We start from the raw sequence: 20,727 nt of genomic DNA on the forward strand, positions 1-20,727 counted from the left end.
CATTTTAAGGAATTTTTTTATTTATCCTATATAACAGACAAGGATGTCATACCTACACTTAGATATGCTTAATTTCCAGTACCCTAAAAAGGGGAATAATAACAAACAGTGTCAATGACATTTTTTTCTTGCATGTTCTCTGAGTTGCAGTATGAAATGGGGATTAGTAAACACAGCAGCTTTCCAGTAAAGAGTATTTTTTAGCTTTCTGTAGTGTGTAGCATGGCAAGCTGGAACATCAATATTTCTTCAAAATCACTTAAGTGCTTGTCATCAAATGAAGAATTAATTCCTTCACAGTAAACTTGCACACAGTGTATAGGTTCCAATTCTCTGAAAAGCATAATGATCCTAGAGCTTTGAAAGATGCCAAGCCTGACATTTCAGGAGACTGAAAAACTGTACTCAGCCATAAAACAGAGATCACAGAGGGAACTAACTCCAGCATGATTCTTTCCTTCTATTAAGTCACCTCTCCTCCACATGGCAAGTACCACTTCTAAAGACTTGCCTTAGATATGCCCACTTTATCCCTGTCTGCAGAAAACTCTGGCAACTAATACCTGTGGTGGTGACAGTGTTCTGGAAAAAAATGTCTGATAAAAAGTAGGAAGTGCTAGGATTTCCTAGCAATGTGCATTTGTTGCTTGGTTGGTTTTTAATTACCTTGATAAAGCTGTTGGAAAGATGGGTGATGAAAATAACTTTACCTACTTCGACTGCTACCAGTGTCCACACATCTCCAGGCAAATTTCATGTTTTTCTCCTTGGTATATTGATGACTTCTTTTCCACAGCTGCTTTCTTCTCACAGTCCTGTTCTGACATTTCATAAATTTAACTGTCCATTGCAATTTTGCTGTGGGCGTTCTTTTGCTCAATTTCCATTTCAGAGGAAGTAAATATGATGAACTCATAATAAATCTGTTGGTGTAAACAACACGGGAAAAGGAGTAGGATAACTATTCCAATTCACACCAGAAAAGAATAAACTGTTGCTTTTGCTCTGCACCTCCTTTTTCAGACACAGGCCTAACCTAGGCAATCAATGTCAACCACTTACTGAAGTGATATGCATGCTTTTACTAGTCTAAAATATGGCCATCAAATATCTAACCCTTTAGCTTTTATCTATTTTCTTTATTTTTTTTCTGCTCTTTGAATTCACTGACATGACAAGCTAATTAAACATAGGAACATGTTTGTACTGCAAAGGATTATCAGAACCACCCCCCCCCATTCCCTGCAGATTTCATGAAATCCAGGGTTCCTTTGAAAATTCTTGGATGTAACAAATGTGGGCTGATGACAAACTGATCTTTCTTGTACAAATTCATTGTGTCTTTACCACCTGTATGTAAATAATATAAAATACCTTTTTTAAATTGAAAAAAAATTACTTGAAAGGGATTCCACCTCAAGGCTGGAACACGACAACAAATACTTCAGATTCCACCATCATGTCTTGTCCTGTATGAGTGATAAATGTAATTACTTCTTCCAGCTTGTCTAGATTTAGCAGTATGATACTTGAAATATGTGTACAATCTGCACAGGATCTTTCAGGTAAAAAATCCCCCTCTAACTCATTTTAGCAAGTATTTCTAAGCTTTGAATATGAGTTTCTACCCAGTCCTGAAGGAACTGCTTGTACTGAACCTCCAACTGCCTCGTCATCATGCCAGACCACTGAGCCCTGCATGTGGCTGATGAATTATTTCAATCTGCTTTAGGATTAACCTGTTTTTTCTATGACACAACACCTACTGTATGTCGACTGGAAAGGACGATTAACTAATTTTCAATTTGTTTGTGGACAGACTCCCATTTATAAAATAAACAGGCAAATCACTTCAAACAGAGAGAACACTCAAAGCTAAGTGGTACATTTCTTCAGCTGATACCCAATGACCTTTCAAGATGAAAGGATAATAGTCGACACAGAAAAGGAAGAAAAAAAGCCCTGTGTGCTGTTTGCAAGGTTTAGAGGTCACTTGGCTACAGAGAGAGAAGGATACAATGGAAGCTGCAGAAAACACTGCAGAGGCAAACATGGACTAGGGTTTAGATTTTTTTCTTCTGAGCCTCAGCATTCACCACTGGCCATCTCCATTTAACAAGAGCCTCTGTTTCCCTGACTAAGGATATGTTCTGTTTATTGTGTGGCAAAGGCTCCACTTATGTATTAGCTGCCTATCTGAACTCCTCTTTGGAGAGCAAATAATTGGTCAAACCCAAAAGCAAAATGGCATGCTTATCCCATTCAATTGTCTGGCGATCATATGACAGGGTTGAGAGAAGATGGTGGGGGTCTTACAAGACAAAGTAAGATATTATTCCCAATGAAATCCTGTGGCTAGATGCACCTCTGTCTTCAAGTACAATCAAGGTCTTTGTTCTGTCACAGATCCTGGGAGTCAGCTTGCTTCTCCCTTTGAGAAAACTCAAAGCAATTTCCCACACTCGTAGCAAGACATCACCAGGCCATAAAGATTGTTCTGTCCTCTGAGCACACAATGTTTAGACAGAAATAGAAAATTAAAAACAAATTCCTTTTCATTTTACTGACCTTCAGAAGCTATACTCTTAAAAGCAGACACAGCATTTGCACCAACAGAACCTGAGTCTTCACTACACAGAATATGCTTTCAGAAAAACTTCTTCCCATGCTCACTTTTGATTAAAACTTTTTATACTGCTTCTCTTGAAAGAAATCAGTGTCAGCTTAAGGGCTGGAGATACCAATCACTTCCTACATATTTCACATCCTTGCACTTTCACTCTTGCACACACACACATCCATCCTCACACAGCCACCAAATTAATAACTCTTCTCCCACATGCAGGTTTGAGAAACAATCCTGATCACTGCTTAGATATGTTAAACATTTTTTAATGGTAGTCTCTATATAGATAAATGCAAAACTGATCACCATTTTCAAGGCAGGAGTCAGCATTCAAAGTCACCTTGAACACTACTGTCAGAAATTATTGTTTACCCTTGGGCTATTCTGTCTGCATTTAAATAATAATAATAATAAAGAAAATGATTGAAAGGAGCAAAAAGCTAGTGAAATATAGTTTAGTTTTAACACTATTTTCTACATGGGAGCAATATGTTTCCACCTATATCTTACCATTCATCTGAAATATTATTTTTTATTGTAACTTCTTTTTTACTTTTTATTGCACTACTTCGGTAAAAATTACAGATTAGTTATATTTCTCCTCTCTGAAAGTTGTCTCCAGGTTTGGTTTTTGTTTTGCTATGAAGCTAAAGGTTTTATGTAGAGAAGCAATATTTGGATGGTATGAAGGCTAGGTTGCATATTTAGCAGGAGGTTAGAAAAGCTCTGTTTGTTTAGCTTTGTGAAACAAAGGCTGAGAAGGAAGTCTATAAATACATCAGCAGGGTAAACAACAGGAGAGAAAAGGACCATTGAAGTGAAACGCCAGTGTTGTCACAGGAACAAATGGATGTGAACAGCTGGAAATAAATTTAGCGGGAAATTAAAAGAAATGTCCCAACTCTTAGAGTAGTCAGGCTCTGGAACATAGCCTTCCAATAAGAAAACATAGGACACAAACCCCCCCAAATAGTTTTGAGTGTAGACGTTATTAATAAATGAGTTTTCTGAAAGGTGAGAAAATATATCAAAGAATTTCAAAGATTTTCTCCAGCCTTAGGTTCTTGGGATTTTTATAGTGTTTTTAGTTATTTATTTTGATTTGCCGTAGCTGAAAAACCTGAATGGAATTTCAAAAGCAAGCTAAAGGAACTAGATGTTGAAAACAAGTTAATTAGGTCTCTAATTTCTGCCTGGTCTCCTTTGAAAATCCCAGTGCTGAAATGGATCTCTTTAGATACGAGTAAGGATTACATTACCTTGCTCTTGAAATATTCAGTGCTCTTCTGGGAAACTGAAGCTCTCGAATGATTCAGGGAAATGCAGGCATAGTGGCTAAAAGGTGAGTAAAGCGTTTTTAAGCAACCACCCCTCCCCATGATCAGCTCTCAAACACCCACAGTTGTAATTATCTACCTGCTGTAACCCACAGTCAGTGGGTCCAGCTATTTGCAGACCAAGGCCCAGCTCTGTGAAACCCAGCTGTATGACCTTGGCTTGGTTTTACCAATTTGGTAAAAGTTATTGCTGAGCTGTGGTAGAGTTCTTACACTGAAGATGTGCATGATGAGAAAAAAAAAAAAAAAAAGACAGAAGTGAAATTTTTGAGGTGATTCTAGTTACTAGCTCAGGGAATAAAGAGAAAAATATCAGTATGAAACAATATAAAATACTGAGAAAAGAAAGCAGGTAACTGAAAGGTAGAACTCAGCAAGAGCCTTGTTCCAAAGCTAATATTCCTCCCTCTGCCCAAAAAGATGTCTGGACAGCATAGGCTCATGAAGTGTCTGCATGCTAGTGACTGGTCTAGTAACACATTAGTCTCAGGTATAAGCTGACATGCCTATCTAACAAGCACATTAAAATAAAAATAATTGTTGTACACTTGTAAGCTCTGCGTGAGGTAAAAAAACTCACATTTTGCCAAAAAGATGTTGAAATGTGATTCAGCAGAGGAAGGGTTACCTGATATGAACAGGAATTCAGAATAATATTTTAGGATTCAGAGGTTCAAGACAACAGTTGGCAAACTCAGTTTGATATTTTTAGGCATATTTACTTTTTTAAATGCTATCCTCCTGACAATTTTGGCCAAAATTCTTACCGCCTCGAAGGAGCTGACAAAGCACATGTGTCCACTGTCACCTTGACTGAGCTGGAAGTATTTTGTGGATTGTGACAGAAAAGAGGATTTAAAGGATTTCTGCTTCCACCACAGGCCATGTCATGGCCTTCCACCATAACTATACATGTCAAAACTGTTTCCTGTCAGATCGAATTGGCTCCTTACTCCTTAATATCATCAACACTGATGAGACAGATGAGCACATTTCTATCTAACTGGTGTTAGAGCTGCACTGCAAACTTTGCCTTTTTGATGGCAATGCTGTAAGGAAGCATCTGTAATAAGTAACAAGATGGTACAACACAGAGCAAATTGCTTGGAGACAGTAACTCATGCAGTTGCTAAGAGAAGCAGCTAATAAATATGGTTTGAATAGAAATGCTAATGAAATAGAGCTGGATGCTTGTTATGTCATTTAACACTACTGCATATACAGCAGTTAATCTTTTTCGGGATTCTCTTTATTGTCACTGAGGTCTATGCCTGTTTTTACTGCTTTTATTGCAAATCAGATAAATACTGTCATATAGCAGGAAACAGTGAACAAATGTAGGGATGTAAGGTTACATTCAGCTGGACACCATCTATCTGAATGATTAATTGAAGGTGTATGCAAAAAGCTACTGAAACTCAGCACTTCTGTCAAACAGCAAAAAAAAAATCAATAAGAACACCACTGTCTTGGTCTCTTGTACTTTTGTGAAAAACACAAAGACAAATCAAGGATATATTTTCAAACCTGCCAGGAAGTTGCTGCAAGATGAAAGTCTTTTATTTTTTCCCCACTGAATTATAGCTTCTATTAATAAAATGGCATCTGCAGTAAGGACAGAATCTAATATGCAACAGTCTTCCCATGCATTTCATCATCTCTGAGGTTTTAAATGTATTCTTGTTCAACCTTTAGTTAAAGATCATTGCTACTATGAAATCAATTTTTGCTCTCGTCCTGGGTAAATGATTAAGAAAGATTTTAGTACAGTTATGTCAGAAAAGGGGCATTTTGGCACAAGATATTTACATGTATGTGACGTGTCATGTTCAGTTAGCTTAGTCCATTGGGATACCCTGATGAAGGAATACTAATTTCTATAGACAATTGACCACATGCAAGTCCATCTTCTTTACAGTTCATGTACATCCATGTGGGACTTCTTCACTGGGGTGCTAGTGGGGAAACATCTTTTGTCATGAGTCTCTGAACCAAAACCAATTTACATTTCAGAACATGTAGAGCAGCATCTAAATTACCTAGCCACTATGCCAAATCTATTTTCAGCAAACGCACAAAGAGACTGAGTGTTTCAAGCCAAGGAGATCAAACCACGTTGGGGAGTACCAAAGACAGCTAGTTTCTAATCCTGAAAATAAATGTCAACAGTTTCAGTGCTTGCTTTATCAGAGAATGAAGAAATTGTATTTGTGATTTTTTCCCCCAAATAAAAACTCCCAGTCCAGTATGTTGTGAGATTTTTAAGATCAAATGAATGGTCTCTGAGAACTTTTGAAAATATTCAAAATGCAAGAAGCTTTCTGAGTGCCATATGAACTCATTCTGAGGCCAATGTATTTATCAGAAAGACAAAATGGATTTGTTCTTTAATACACTCTTTGAAATACTACAGTCATAGAATTAATGGAAATGGTATGATGTCTCTTTGCTGACTAGAAGTATGTGAATAATCAAAGCTTACAACTTGGTTCCTGTTCAGTAGTTTTTAATGTTATTCAGAAATAAATAAGAGTCCAATCCAGAATGATTCACTAATTCACAGACATAATGAATGCCTGAATAGTTCAGCCTCTAATGAATGCGGTTTCTAGTATCTTAGTAAGATGTGCTAAACATCAAATAGATAATATTGAGAGTAGTATGTCAGTATAAATACCAGAGGATTTTGCCTCCATAATCTGTAGCTGCTTTTGAAATACAGATTTTTACTTCTGAACGCATTCAGACATACAGTGTAGCTCCTAGAAACTGAAGAGCACAAAAGCTTTATGAAGATTATTGTATGAATGTTCCTGAACTAGAATCAAAAAATAGACAAGGAGAAAAGAAGCTTCTGCAGTGTCATGGTTTGATTCAAGAAGTAGAAATGGGATGTAAATGGTGCTTAGTGTACTTGAAACAGACTATACCTGCACTGGTCTGTTGCCAGTGTTAACTGGCTGCTAATGGCTTTTCTAGAAGCCTTCACACAGGTGGCCACAGGGCAGAATTAAAAAGCAATGAGAGGTATACAGTGACATCTCTGTATGAAATTCTCAATCTCCTTGTCAGATTGTTGACATTTCTGAGTAATATCAAGATCATGTAAGTTCATAAAATTTGTCTAATAAGGTTAGATAACTTTGCTAAGCTGATATACTAAGTAACAAGAAAATAGTTTTAATTGCAAGTGGAAAGAGATGGAAATCTCCAAGGAATGATGTATCCTCTCCTAAAATTCTTAGGTGGAATTAATTGCTGTCTGGAGATATCCACTTCTCTGTATCACTCATCCTCACCTAAGGTAATGATTCTGGGAGATCTCTTCCACATCTCATATGTTTAATTATGTGCATAAGGCTTCTAAGGTGAAGACAGCAGAAGGTGAAGGCGTTGCAGTAATGCCATTACTACACATCACTATAGATTTATAAACTCTGTTTTGCTTTCATTTCCTGAAGAAAGCTGAAGATGACTAACAGATAAGGTTGAAATACTGGGTTACTAGTAAATAATCTAGTAATTAATAACTTTAATGACCTTTATGAATACTCAGAAAAGTTGGTATGGTTGTTGTTTCAAGATAAGAAGATAACAACTTAGATTAAGGCTTATGCTTGCTTACAAAAACGCAAGAGGAAACAAGAAAAAACCCAGAATTTTGGTATTCCTTTTGATTATGGAAACTTGTATGTTTGGCTAAAGATGAAAAGAATGAGGAAGGCATTTTTAAGTCAAATTCTTGCTCAAAGAAGAACATTGTTTTTGTCATTAAGAAGGACCTTTTTTATAACCACCTATATTAGCAGAATGTTTGCTTACCAATGCGTAGCAATCAGATCACAGAATCTCAGAGTTGCTGAGTTTGAAATACCGCATCAGTTATTTTTATACACTGATAAGGTCCCTCTGAACCTTTTTTGCTCCAGGCTGAACAATCACAACTCTTTCAGCCTCTCCTTGTGTGAGAGATGCTCCAAGCCCTTGACAATCTTTTTGGATCTTCAGTGGACTTGCTCCAACATGTCCAGCTTACTCGGATACTGGGAAGCCTAGACTCAGAAATCCAGATGGACGCATGGGCTGAGCAGAGGAAAAGGATCACCTTTCTTGTCATTATTTATCCTGACAATGAAAATGTTTCATATATATATATATATATACATATATATGAATGAAAATACATATCTATCTTTTGCAGGAAATTACTGTTTTCAACAGTATTTTTGATAGTGTGAGGAAATGGATGTTCTGAAGCTTTCAGATGTACTACTTGGAGAGTAAAAAATGTTCATAGTTAATCTGAAAAATATTTCACATATAGAAAAGTTATTTACAAGAAAAAATTGGAAATAAAGAGAGAAAATTTAAAATAAAATGTATTGCTTTACCTTGAAAGAATATTCTGAATATTTTATATCCTTATTTAATGCAGGAAATTTATTTGGAATTCTTTAAATTGTGATAGGATAAAAAATAATGTGGAAGGCTTAAAGCTTAAAAGGTTATAATGGAAAAAACCCCAATAAATAATGATTATTTGCTGCTATGGTAAGGGAAAAAAAAGTGCAAAATATTATATCTCTCAATCTTGAGGAAAATACCTGCTACATTTACATAACAGTCTGATCTTCAGAGAATGATTATTTACTGATTATCTGATTATTTACTAATTTCAGTTCAGTCCTTCTTGCTTCACCACAAAACATTCAAGTTTTATAAGATGGTGCATAAGTTCAAATACTGCTGTCTAATTTTCTGGGTTTTTTTCTTAAATAAATTCTACTTTTAAGAGACACTCCTTTATTCAATGAGTGAAATGTGTGATCTACAATAAAACTACTGAAATTATCATAAAAAATGTTGTTGCAAAGTTCTGGCATTGTGGTATAGTAAAGGGAAAAGATTTTGTCTTTTAATATATCCAATATATTGCTTTGCATTAGATAACGATTGAACTGATTTACTCTTTTATAGATTGTTCATTAGTTCTGAAGTCAACCCTTTGAAAATGTTGTCAGCTACATGACTTACTTTAACAACTTGCACTGATGCTAGAGTTCTCTCAAGTGGTCTGTATTCAAGGAAATCATCATCTATTCACAAAAATTTCACAATGATTTTCCCCTTTACTCATTCCCTTTGTACTTCATCAAAACTGATTTTACTATGACATGCTTTAGGGTGGTCAGGTCTTTCATGGCAAACCTGTCCTTTCTTTTTACCCCCCTAGAGTGTTTACAGCAATGATCAAACAGAAGCTTACATTTTAGAGGATACTTTTTTCAAATTTCCTTTGACTGCTTGGACTTTGTCTGGTTAAAGCTTGCTTATAAACATTTCTGGCATTACCAGAAATCAATGAGAGACTTTTTCTTACCAGAGTAGAATATGGGGCAGTCATGGATGAAAAGCCAGTGACCTCACAATTGGGAAGTATATGAGGTTTTGTACAAGTAATCTTGTATTGAAAACAGAAGTCTTTCTGAAGGCGTGTTGGTAGTCCTAAGAGTAAAGCTAATTTATTTTTCTTGTTATTATACCTCTAGCTGCCAGGTCATTTTTTAAATAAGAAGACTTAATAGATGTCAGTGCTGATTTAAAATTCATTCTAAGATTTATAAATCTCACTTACAAGGTGAAGGATGGTCATAATCCAAAATAAGCCAAAATGACAGACACCCCCACCACCATTCAGGGAAGAAACAGAGAGCAAATGTTAGCTTCCTTTTAACCCTACTACCACAGAAAAGTTAGAGATGTTAATAGAATACAAATATCTCATGTTTGGTTTGCCTGTGCTGTTGAAATTACAGTTTAAGTTTTGGGGTTTTTTCCTAGTGTGAGTAACACTGTAAATACATGGATTTCGCTCACTGTATTAGTTTTGGACTCTACGTATCACAGCCAATCTCTCTTTTTTTTTTTTTTCCCAGTCCATTATTATCCATGGAAATCTTAAGAGTAGGAAAATAAAATAGGAAGTAGTGGAGTCCTTTTTTTTGCACATATAACAAGCATTATATTTGGGATAAGAAGAACATCTCCTATAAATTATTTCAACTCAATTAAATGAGTGCAGCAATCACTTAAGCAGCACTGAAGGAGATGTGAAAATGTTCATTCCCTTAAGAAAAGGTGAATTTTCTTCATATGACTGTCTCTCCAAATGACTGAGACTTCTGCTGAAGTTTGTGCTATTTCAAGGTAAGATGCAAACAATGAAAAAGGAAACAAATGATGAAGCCATCACCTCTGACCTCATTGAAACAGAACTCTTAAGAGAAAAATGCACTTCATGCCTCCAGTCACAGGATTCTGATTTAAATTAAGGCAAACATACTGTGCAAGCTGCATATTTTTTTCCTTTTAAATTTAAATCTGTGCATAACAGGCAAATGCATTTCCTATGTTATAATAGGTGTTCCCAAATCTATTTTGATTTAATGAGTAGTTGATTGAGGAATAGATAGAGCTCCTTAGGGGGCCACAAGGCAGGGACCTGATGGCCAAGACCTGTCCCATCACCTCTGGACACCAGCCCCCATCTAGGGAGCAGGACAGGCTGGGGGGCAGCTAAGAAACACCTATATCTTACATAACATAGATAAAGAACCAACTTTATTTGGAGACCACTTGGACTGAACTACCTTAAAGAATGCCTTGCACAAGGATTTGAACATCATTTCTCCTCTTGCGTACTTAGTTGATGTCTAAGGGGATTATATAGTTGTTGCCTTTTATCAAGTAGATAGTAGCATATTTAAAATAGAATATAAATTAAAAACAGCAATTGTTATATTCTATAGACAAAGGAAACACAAAAGTGAATGGAAAAATATAGAACACTTTGTTCTTACATGGCTCAATACATTCAAAAATAATTTTGATTGATATTGTGTTAAAAGGTGTCTCTGTATAGAATGTATGGTTAAAAAAATGACAGTAACTTACTTTTAATAACTGACTTTAATTCCAGTTGTAGCCAGTAGTTCATCTTAATTCAGGATTTTTCATTTATCTCCAGGGCCCAAGGTTACGTCTATTAAAAGGTAAAGTGCTGGTAAAGACCCTACTCTCTCTTCCCTTTTTCCATGGGTTCTGTCCTTGGCCATGATCATCATGTTGGACTCACGATCATTAGCAGTCTACTGTCATGGGAACAGCCAGCATTTCCGTAGGAAATTTTGGGAGAACAACAGGGAGAAAAAAGTGTCTGGCAGCACATGGACAGGAGACAGAGGAGAAAGATGAACTGGAAAGACATTATTCTGAGATATAAATCCTGTAGCAACTCAACTCCCAGGGGACCTAAGATGGAACTTTTTTACTCATTTATTTAGATTCCTGACAAGAACAGAGACAATCATGCATATTTTGAAAAAATGGGTAAAGATTGAAGTACCCAAGTTGTTGGAATAAGACTGACAAAGACAAGAAGATTGCTTTCACATTTACTAACTGGAACCTCGTGACCCAGTGATCATTCCTAATTAGTAGAATGTCTTGCTCTTCTGTTAAATCTGAAGAGAAGAAGCAAGCTGAGTGGAACAGGGCTTTGTACAGTTTACACAGCAAAAACATTTTGTCAAGAAAAATTCCAAATCAGGCCACCTAATCAGCACAAACTGGGCCCTACTCCAGTCTATTAGGCCCGAGTGAGGCTCTGCAGTCCTGCCAAATTCTGAATGAGACTCAGTTCCTGAAAAAGTGGCTCCCAGGATAAGATCATGTAAAGCAGAAAGACTTTTCAGCAGTTCTCTCATCTAGGCTTTTCACTTCCACGACATCCCAGCTAGCTTGCTGCTTATAAAAAGATCTTCTAACTCATCAAGTCCCAAACTTATCTGGAAACTCTCTTGAAATATTTTGTATTTATAGCAGTAAACAACAACAACAAAAAAACCCAACAAAGCCAAAACCAAACAAAAAACCCCCCAAACAGCCCTAAATCAAATGATTCAGGCTGTAATTATGCCAAGAATTCAATAAAAATAACGCTGACTTTGCCGCTGAACAAATCACCTCTGAACTGGTGCAGAGATCTTTGACCAGTACCAGATATTGGAGCAATGCCTGATTCATTCCTCCTTTTTTACAGCGCTTAACTTTTTAGTTGATAATTCCCTGAGAGGACTATGTCTTTTTCCACTTTTAGTGAAATTAAAAGTAGGGTTTTAAATGCTAATTTCTTTGAAAGAAGAGGGAAAAATACTAAAACTACTATTAGAAGCTTAGGGCTTTAAATACTTGCTAAGACACCTTCCTAACATTCACCATATGCCATTTTATCACATGAGCCGTGTACAGAAAGCACATAAGTTTAACGTCCCATAGGAATGGAATCACATAAATTTTCTTTACGAGTGCATCTATCACTTATACAATTATTTGTTATGCAAATATATTGTATTTATTCCATAAATTATTTTATTTATTATGTAAATATATTTTTGAATATTATTCTTATCCAGACAATCTCACATCTAACTATGTATTTTTCCTTGTTTGGTTATCTTTATTTTGTATGGAATACTAATCATTATTTTAAAGTGCAATTTTCCGTGAATGGATTTCACTCATTTTTCCCCAAACAGATCCTAATTTGACATGGAGGAAAATACTTTAAAAAGAATTTCACCCACAGGATATTATTCTGTTTTATTATAAAGACTAACATATTGTAATTGGAGTTGAATAGAATATAGCTTTTCCAATCTATTAATGTTTTCAGGTTAAGAAAAATCTCCCCCACACTTAATAAAACCCAAAGTTTTGCCCTAATCAGCAAAAAACCTTGTCTGTTGCTCAAAAGCACAATGATCTGTGAGAGTTAGATTCAGTAAGGATACTGCTATAATAATTACTTACACGTACAAAAACTTCAAATGGAAAATATTCATAATGGTTTTCTTCTTCACAGACAAATCAGGACCAAGTGTTCAGGACTACAGTGTAGATTTCCAGACAGAATTAGAGACTTGAATTTTGCCTTTCCTTAACCTAAATAAGCACACAGACCTATAGACTTTTACCAAATCTGTGCCAAGTTTCTCTTTCAGTTTAGTGAGAAATTTAATTAATTCTGAAGTTAGACTACCTCCTAAAATTTTTCAGTTTAAGTAGAATTTTGGACAAAAATACTAAAATAAAATATATTGGAGACACTTCAGCTTTAAGCTTTCATTTTCTATGTGACAATTTGCAAATGTACATGTATCAAATATGTCAAAAAGTAGTTAAAATACCTAAGCTTAAAGATTTTTGAATCTGACTTTCCACAAAGAGGAAATATCCACAGATTTCCTCCAAGATGTTTCAAATTAGTGTTCCAAATTTAACCAGCTGAAGAAGGGTACTTTGCATAAACTTATCTATTGAACCAGAAATATGGGCTTTTAATTTTTGCTTTTTATTTCCTAGCAGCAAAATCTATTTTAGGATTAAAGTGGGAAAAGGAAACAAAGTTTACATTGCAAACATATACACATTCAAATAAATTAAAGTATTTACAAACAATCTGGATACAGTAAAGGACTCCAAGATTTCTAGCAGACTTAATTAATAGGACTATTGCTAAAATGAGTCAATTTATCCCCTCAAGCGTAGCATAACGCTCCCAAGTAACTTAATCAGAGTCATAAAAACTTATGGAGAAGATCAGACAATTTTAATGATCTTCTTCATTGCCTCTGAAAAGCTAATCTAAATAAGACAGATATCTGTATAGACCTAATGATACCACAGGTATCCAAATTTACTCTCTTCTGGTGACTGAGACACTGGAATGGTTCTTTTCATTCCACTAAAAAAATTGAATTTTAAAGCATAAATTCATTTGTGATTTCAATTCTAGACCAAGCTCAATTAGCTCAAAAATAGAAAGTAGGAATAAAAAAATGGTCACAAGGCTTTCTCAATAAATTAACTCCGTGTAGCATTCAGAATCATGGTCATAACTTTTTATGCTAGTTACAAGTATACGCTCAATTATTTTTTAATGTTGTTTGCACTTTAAAGAGAATATAGCTGAGACCAATAGAGTGGATTAAACCATTTCATTTCTTTCTCCTGTGCTGTTTAAGAAATTGAGCTGAATTATAGAACAAAGTAACTAATGATTAAATACCTCCACTTTGGGTGACTAACTTGAAACATCTTTTATAGCCATGACTTTTAAAGCCATGATTTCCAAAGTCAGAAAAACAACATTTTTATTAAGGGCCTTCAAGAAAAATGTGATGATAAGCCAAATATTGAGATACTGAATAATTCCTAATCATAGGTTTCTATATTCCTGTTTTGTACAAGATGATTTGTTTGCTAGATTTTGGCAAATAATAACTGAACAAGTATATCGAAAACAATGATGTTGAAAAGGTGACCTGAGATCAAGATATGGAGTGGCAGAGATTTGCAGACATAAGTAAGGATCTAATGTATCAATATACATGTCAAATAAACTCAATCTAGCTTGATGAGGCACTGGTGATAAATAACCAATATGACTGTATACTTAGAGATCAATTCATGCACTGAAGTGCTGTTGACTGAAACAGAAGAAGCATGAGAGAGAGCAGTCCAGATAACAGTATATTAAAGGTCATGTAGGATGTTTATAACAGAGCTGTGAAGTAAATCACTTGATTTTGCTCTTTGGGAGAGAAGGTATTTTTCCATGCTCCCAGGCCCAGAATGGGTACTAGCATGGTAATCCCTGGGTTCCCTATCCACGTGCTTCATTGATTTCCTTCTAGCTAGGGAAACCACCACCACTAAAGGAAGTTCTAAAGGAGGTTTGGCCCTTGTGGTATTGTCAGAACAGAGGGGTTTAGTGCCCCGATTAGATTGTAATAATCAAGCTGGAGCCTACTCATATGTACCTTTAAAGCACTGATCATATTATTCACTTACCTCGTTACCCTTCTTCCTGTTTCTTGACCTATCTCTTCGCTATCTTCACTCCAGTCTTCTCCAAAATAAACAAACTTTTCTTCCAATTGATCCCACTTTTGCTGCATCTATTGCTTTTTCTGATACTGTAACCTAAGTGATCTCAACCTTATATGGTGTTGTCACCCTCACAAGACTCTTTTCCCAAAAGCAAACACTTCAGGTACCTTTGAAGTTTCTCCATTTGTCATTTGTTATGTGTCCTGCCTACTGGTTTCACATGTCACATCCACATCCTGCTCAGTTAGCTTTATTGTGAGCCAGGGCTTTGTTGGGGATCCAGTCATTCACTGGCAGCTGTAATATCAGCTCACAGTTTCCCTCTTCCATTTATTTGTACTCACGATGATGGAAGGAAAAGGAGAGACATCCATTCAATTCTGAGTCCAGCCTGATCTTTGTCATCTGATTACACCTCCTCTAACTTCACAGAGATACAGTGAGCACAGAAACTTACCATTTCAAATGTATGTTTCCTTTTCAGAGTTCAACTGCCAAGGCAAAAATCTGCCTTTAGAGTTAGCCTTTTGCCTGTCATTGCTATTAAATAAGACCCAGGTGAAAATATCTAAAAGAGAATAAAACTTAAGATGAACCACCTAAGCCAGTCATTTTTCCAGACTCTACAATAGAGAAATTTTTAATTATCTCACAGGGTTGGTTATATTAGGATAGGATTTGGAAGGGAAAGAAAAAGAGGCAATAAAATAGCAGAAAAAGACTCCAAAGCATTTAATACAGTGGAGGAAAAAGGAAGCAACATAAAACAATGGAAGGAGATGCTTATTTTACTAAGAGGCTGATAGGAAAAATGCAAAAGAGGTATCAGAGAAGAAAAACAGAGGTAAATAGCATAAGATGAATAGTATTGCTGAGATTGCTTGTTTACCAGCAGAATGTCTGGACTTGCCAACCCAGAGAGTCTCTTTTGCTTTTATGTTCCTAAATTGCATAAGCAGAAAGGGGTAAGAAACAAATCCAAAATGTGTGATAAAAATATTTCAGAAGCACTTTGTCATCAACTGTACCAGAAGAACTATTTATTGAGAAGATTCTCATAGGAAAGCAACTATGAAGTGAGCTTGCATTTCTCCAATAGGATGAAGAGAGGAAGGAAGGAAGGAAGGAAGGAAGGAAGGAAGGAAGGAAAGAAGGAAGGAAGGAAGGAAGGAATTTTCCAGAGGAAAATAGTAAAAAACATTTTTACAAATATTGTTAGCTGGAGAGAAAATTTGGTATCTTTCTAAATGATACTTCTATTATCTGTCTGCCAGATAATCCCTGGATTTCTCTGGTTTTGCAGGCATGCAGATTAAGAAAGAGGAGAAAAATTATATAAATCTTTACATTTTGTCTGATCACTTCCTCTGGAAGAGGAACATGCAAAAGATTTAAAGTTAATGACCTTTGCTGGTATGCTGAATGGAACTGAGCAACTAGCATGACGATATGGTATCTTCATGTCCAAAACAGGGAGATAATTTTTGCCATTAATAATGCACTTGCATATGCAATTACAGACTAAAAGGTCTGTGTAGGTGTGAGACATAGCAATCACAGGGCTGAAGCTTCTGTATATGACAAAATCTGGTACCCACTGGAATAACATTACAACACAAATTCAATACACAGTAGGTTAAACATCATAGTGCAAGTCTTCAATACTCTTAGGCATGACAACAGCACCAAGGTATTATAGTGATTTGCATTCTGTGTGTCCAAAACAGATTAAATACTCTGTTCAATGTGTCAAGTCAGTTTGCAATGCAAAACAGATGTATATTTGCTTTGGCTTCTGCAACCAATATTTAAAATAGAAACTGGGAAGCTGATGCAGAGAAATACCATTTTAACATTCAATTTCATTTTACTGCTTTGTCCCTAGTTAAGCCTTCATTTCAGCAGTAATGAATGCACACAGTTGTTAGGTTTTAGTATCTCTTTTCTTTAGCATAAAATTAAAATGTGCTCCTGTTGGAGCAGAACAAATATAAATTAAAAAATTAGGAAACAAAGACTCCTTCTGCATCTCACATCTCTAAATCCATAACACTCTATTAGAAGCCTCATTTACTTTAATAAAAGGTGTTCTGTAGAATTTAGCTATTCCACTGTTAGAAATCACAAGATTCTTGAAAAAATCAGTTATAAAACATTATAGCATAAGGACTATATGCTAGATCACAGTTTTGTGTCAAGATTTGTAAAACAAATTAAGATGAACAAGTGTTTTAGATTAACTCTCAAATCACTTCAAATTGACCACTACTGTCCCTTTGTGTTTCCAATCCAATTTTACCATATGCAAATGTTGTTGAGTCAAACAAATGGGTAAACGTAAAAAATAACCCAACTCCACAAACCTCTCATCCTCAAGAAGGCACATTTTTGATCTTATGTGTTCTTCAGCTTGATTTGATGCCAGTCCTGTTTCTATTAAATTCGACAATGTAAAAATCTTTCTCTTAATTTCAGTGGATTTTAGTTTTCTAACATGTAGTATTTATAAATGGTGTCCAGAACTTTTCTGTGAAAGACAAGCAATTACAGTAGTTGTAGTTCCTTCCAGTCATACTATAGTAAGAATCCCAGGAAGTTATTTCCTTGAGGGATTTTTCCCCTATTTGTACTGAAGCCAGTGTCTGCAGGGTCACTTTTGACTGCAGTATTAAGCAAGAACATAAAGATATTAAACCCACACATTTTGGTCAAGAACATATATTTACAGATGCTCTGAAGTCTCTGAGAATTTTTTTTCAAACATTACATGTTAAGCATTTAGAGACCAATTTTTTTGTTGTTGTTTTAATTCAGTCAGTTCTTTCCAAGAAGGATTCTGACAGAAAATCAGTATCTTCCCTATCATTCATGAAAACTTGTTCTTTATTCCTGATCAAAAGTCAAAAATTCCTGATGCTCCTTTCTCCCACCTAAACAAATTGGATGTAAACTAGAAGAAAAAAAAAAAAAATGCACTAGTCTACCTAGACAGAGCAAAGTAACAGTTTGCTAAACTAGAAAACACTCCAAGATAAGATTGTTGGAGTACAAGAAGCTGAAAATTCACTGATGGAAAAGAATCATTCTGGTTTTTTTGTTATGTAACGCTACATGCAAGGACATCTTGTGTTTTGAATATTATTTATTTTATGTTGTTCTAGTGACAGTTCTTCCCAGCCTCCAGACAGAACAGTTTAGAATCTGTCAAAAATAAAGATATATTTTCCAATTCTATTTCTGACTATTCAGCCTGAGATCTCAATGTTACATATTTCTGTGTGATTTATAAATGATCACAAATTATAATGGTTATTTTATGTCAAGTTTTATCCTCTGGTGTTTTGTTGATTGCAAGATGCAGACCTAAGCAGATTTTTCTCATGTAGTTTTAGGAATGTCAAGGTGAACTTTAATATCCACTTTACCCATGTGTCTTGACCGGCATTTTCTGTATCTTGTACCTGTAGTGGTCACATAAAATTGTTTGTGTAACAGAATTTCTCCAAAGGATTTTGTAGTTATCAGAAGCAAGGTACTCTTCAGGTTTACATTGCTTGTTTTTTGGGGGTTTTTTTGGTTGTTTTTGTTTTTGTTTTGGGGGTTTTTTTGTTTGTTTTTGTTGTGGGGTATTTGTTTGGTTTTGGGTTTGTTTTTTTTTTCCTTTTCTTTTTGCTTTATCCTGGACTGTAAAAGGCAGTTTAAAAGCTACCTTCTACTACTGTACACCTTTCTTCAATACAGACTTACAATGCAAAGTAACACAGTTCAAGTATCTCTTGGCTACTTTAGAAAAGATTCTGTACATAGGTGAACTCCAACAGCTAGCAGTAACCTTTAAGAAACCTACAGGGAAATGGGAACTGCAGGTTTCTAGGTCTATCCCAAAGCTTCAGAAATGAACTTAAAGCAGCATTGAACTCAAAGCAAACAGTGCAAATCAACAGGTCAGAACTGCCACGGTACATGCAGGTAATATTGGCATCATAAGTTAAAAACCGAGCAGGGAATAACAGACTGCACAGGGTGGAAGACCGTCCTTGAAAGACAAGGAAGAGGAATATGCAAAAAATTAACAAAGTTAATGACATTTGCAGGTATGCTGAACAAAACTGAGCAACTGTCATGAAATGGAAGTATTTAAGTCAATGGCTGGTTCAGTATATGGCCAAACTGACAGGACTATTATTAACACTTTATGCTTCATGTAAAAAGGAATGAATGATTTCTGCATTAAGCTTCACTACTGGTGTAGCCAAAGTGATGCTTTATTAAAAAGGAAGGTGTTACGCTAAACTGTGAATTCATAACACTGTGTGACTAGGATGAAACAGCATTCACTGAGGAGAACTTATGAGTGAAAATTAAGAGTTTTCCAGAGCTCTGGGAGTATAATGCACATTTTCACTAAATGTTAATGGGATTTTGGAACCTAACTGCATTAGTGACCTCTGAAAATCCCTATCAAAGTGACTGAATTGCAAACAAAAAATAGAGTTTCTCATTAATCTCCACTATTGTGCAAGTAGACTGGAGGGTAGCCAGTATTGTAGCCATCTTAAATGATGTGTTAGGGGTGAACCTAAAAATTATAGACCAGTGAACATGATTTTAGTATTAGGTAAATTAGCTGAAAACACATTTAATGAGACTTGTAAAACACACAAATGAGCATAATATAATAGAAATCAGCAAAGCTTCTGTAAATGGGAATCACACTTCTTAAGCCTCATTTTACTCAAAAGAATTGAAACGATGGAAAAATAATTCTTAAATATAATTTAGTTGAATTCTGAAAGGCCCTCTAGGAAATATCTGGCCCAAAGGTGCTAGTAGGAGGAAAAGGTAGTCTTAGGAAACAGTGTAGTATTAGTTTAATTTTTAATAGGTGTGCTGACATAAAAGGAAATTTTTGAAAAACACAGTGTCTATTAAAATTAAATATTTTCAAATATAACAGAGGTAATAGAAATCAATAATGGAAACAATATTACGCTACTCTGTAGGGAGGTGATGGGTCCCTATCTTAACACATATGGTTGGTTTTGGTCAACAAGCTTTAAAATTGCATAAAGGTCTAAAATACAGAAAAATGCAAACAGAATAACAGGCCTCGTGATTGCCACTATTTCTATCATGCTGTAACATAAATTTTAAAAGGCAATTACTTTAAAACGGAAAGAAAACAAATAATTATTGATAGTAAAAGAGTAATTACACTGTATTTATAGCTAATTTTTCCAGTGTCTCTGCTGGCAAATTGCTTGAGCCTATTCACTGTCATTGAGGCCAGTATCTACCAAGCACCTACGTCTTTCCTTATAAACTTTCAGACTTAAAAAAAACCCTCAAAATTTTTTCTATTGAATATTCTCTGTTAAATCTGAAAAAAAATCGGTAATTATTTCAGAGTTGTAGTTTTGTAGACCAAAAAACTTTCAAGGACTTTTCTAAAAATTTGATAGTGTTGATATCCAAGTTTAAATTCCTAGAAATGTTCCTTAGCACTTAGCTAATATAGCAATAGCCATTATGGCTGAGATCCAGGTTCATTATTAGAAAAAAAAAAGATCAAAATAAATAGATAAATAGATAAGTAAAGACAACCAGAATTAATTACTTGATTTGCTACTTCTCTGTGTAATTTTTAGTACTTAAAGCAAAACTCAGGTTGTTACAATATTGCTACCAAGTCAGAACAAAATACCAAGCTTGTATTTTCCTCGAACTGCTGTAAATTAATATAAAATACTTTCATCCAAGACAAGGCAAGATTTATGCTTACAGTAAAAATTTCATTTACCACCATGCCAG

Source organism: Corvus hawaiiensis, chromosome 3 (genome assembly GCF_020740725.1).
Source record: "Corvus hawaiiensis isolate bCorHaw1 chromosome 3, bCorHaw1.pri.cur, whole genome shotgun sequence".
Taxonomy (NCBI): Eukaryota; Metazoa; Chordata; class Aves; order Passeriformes; family Corvidae; genus Corvus; species Corvus hawaiiensis.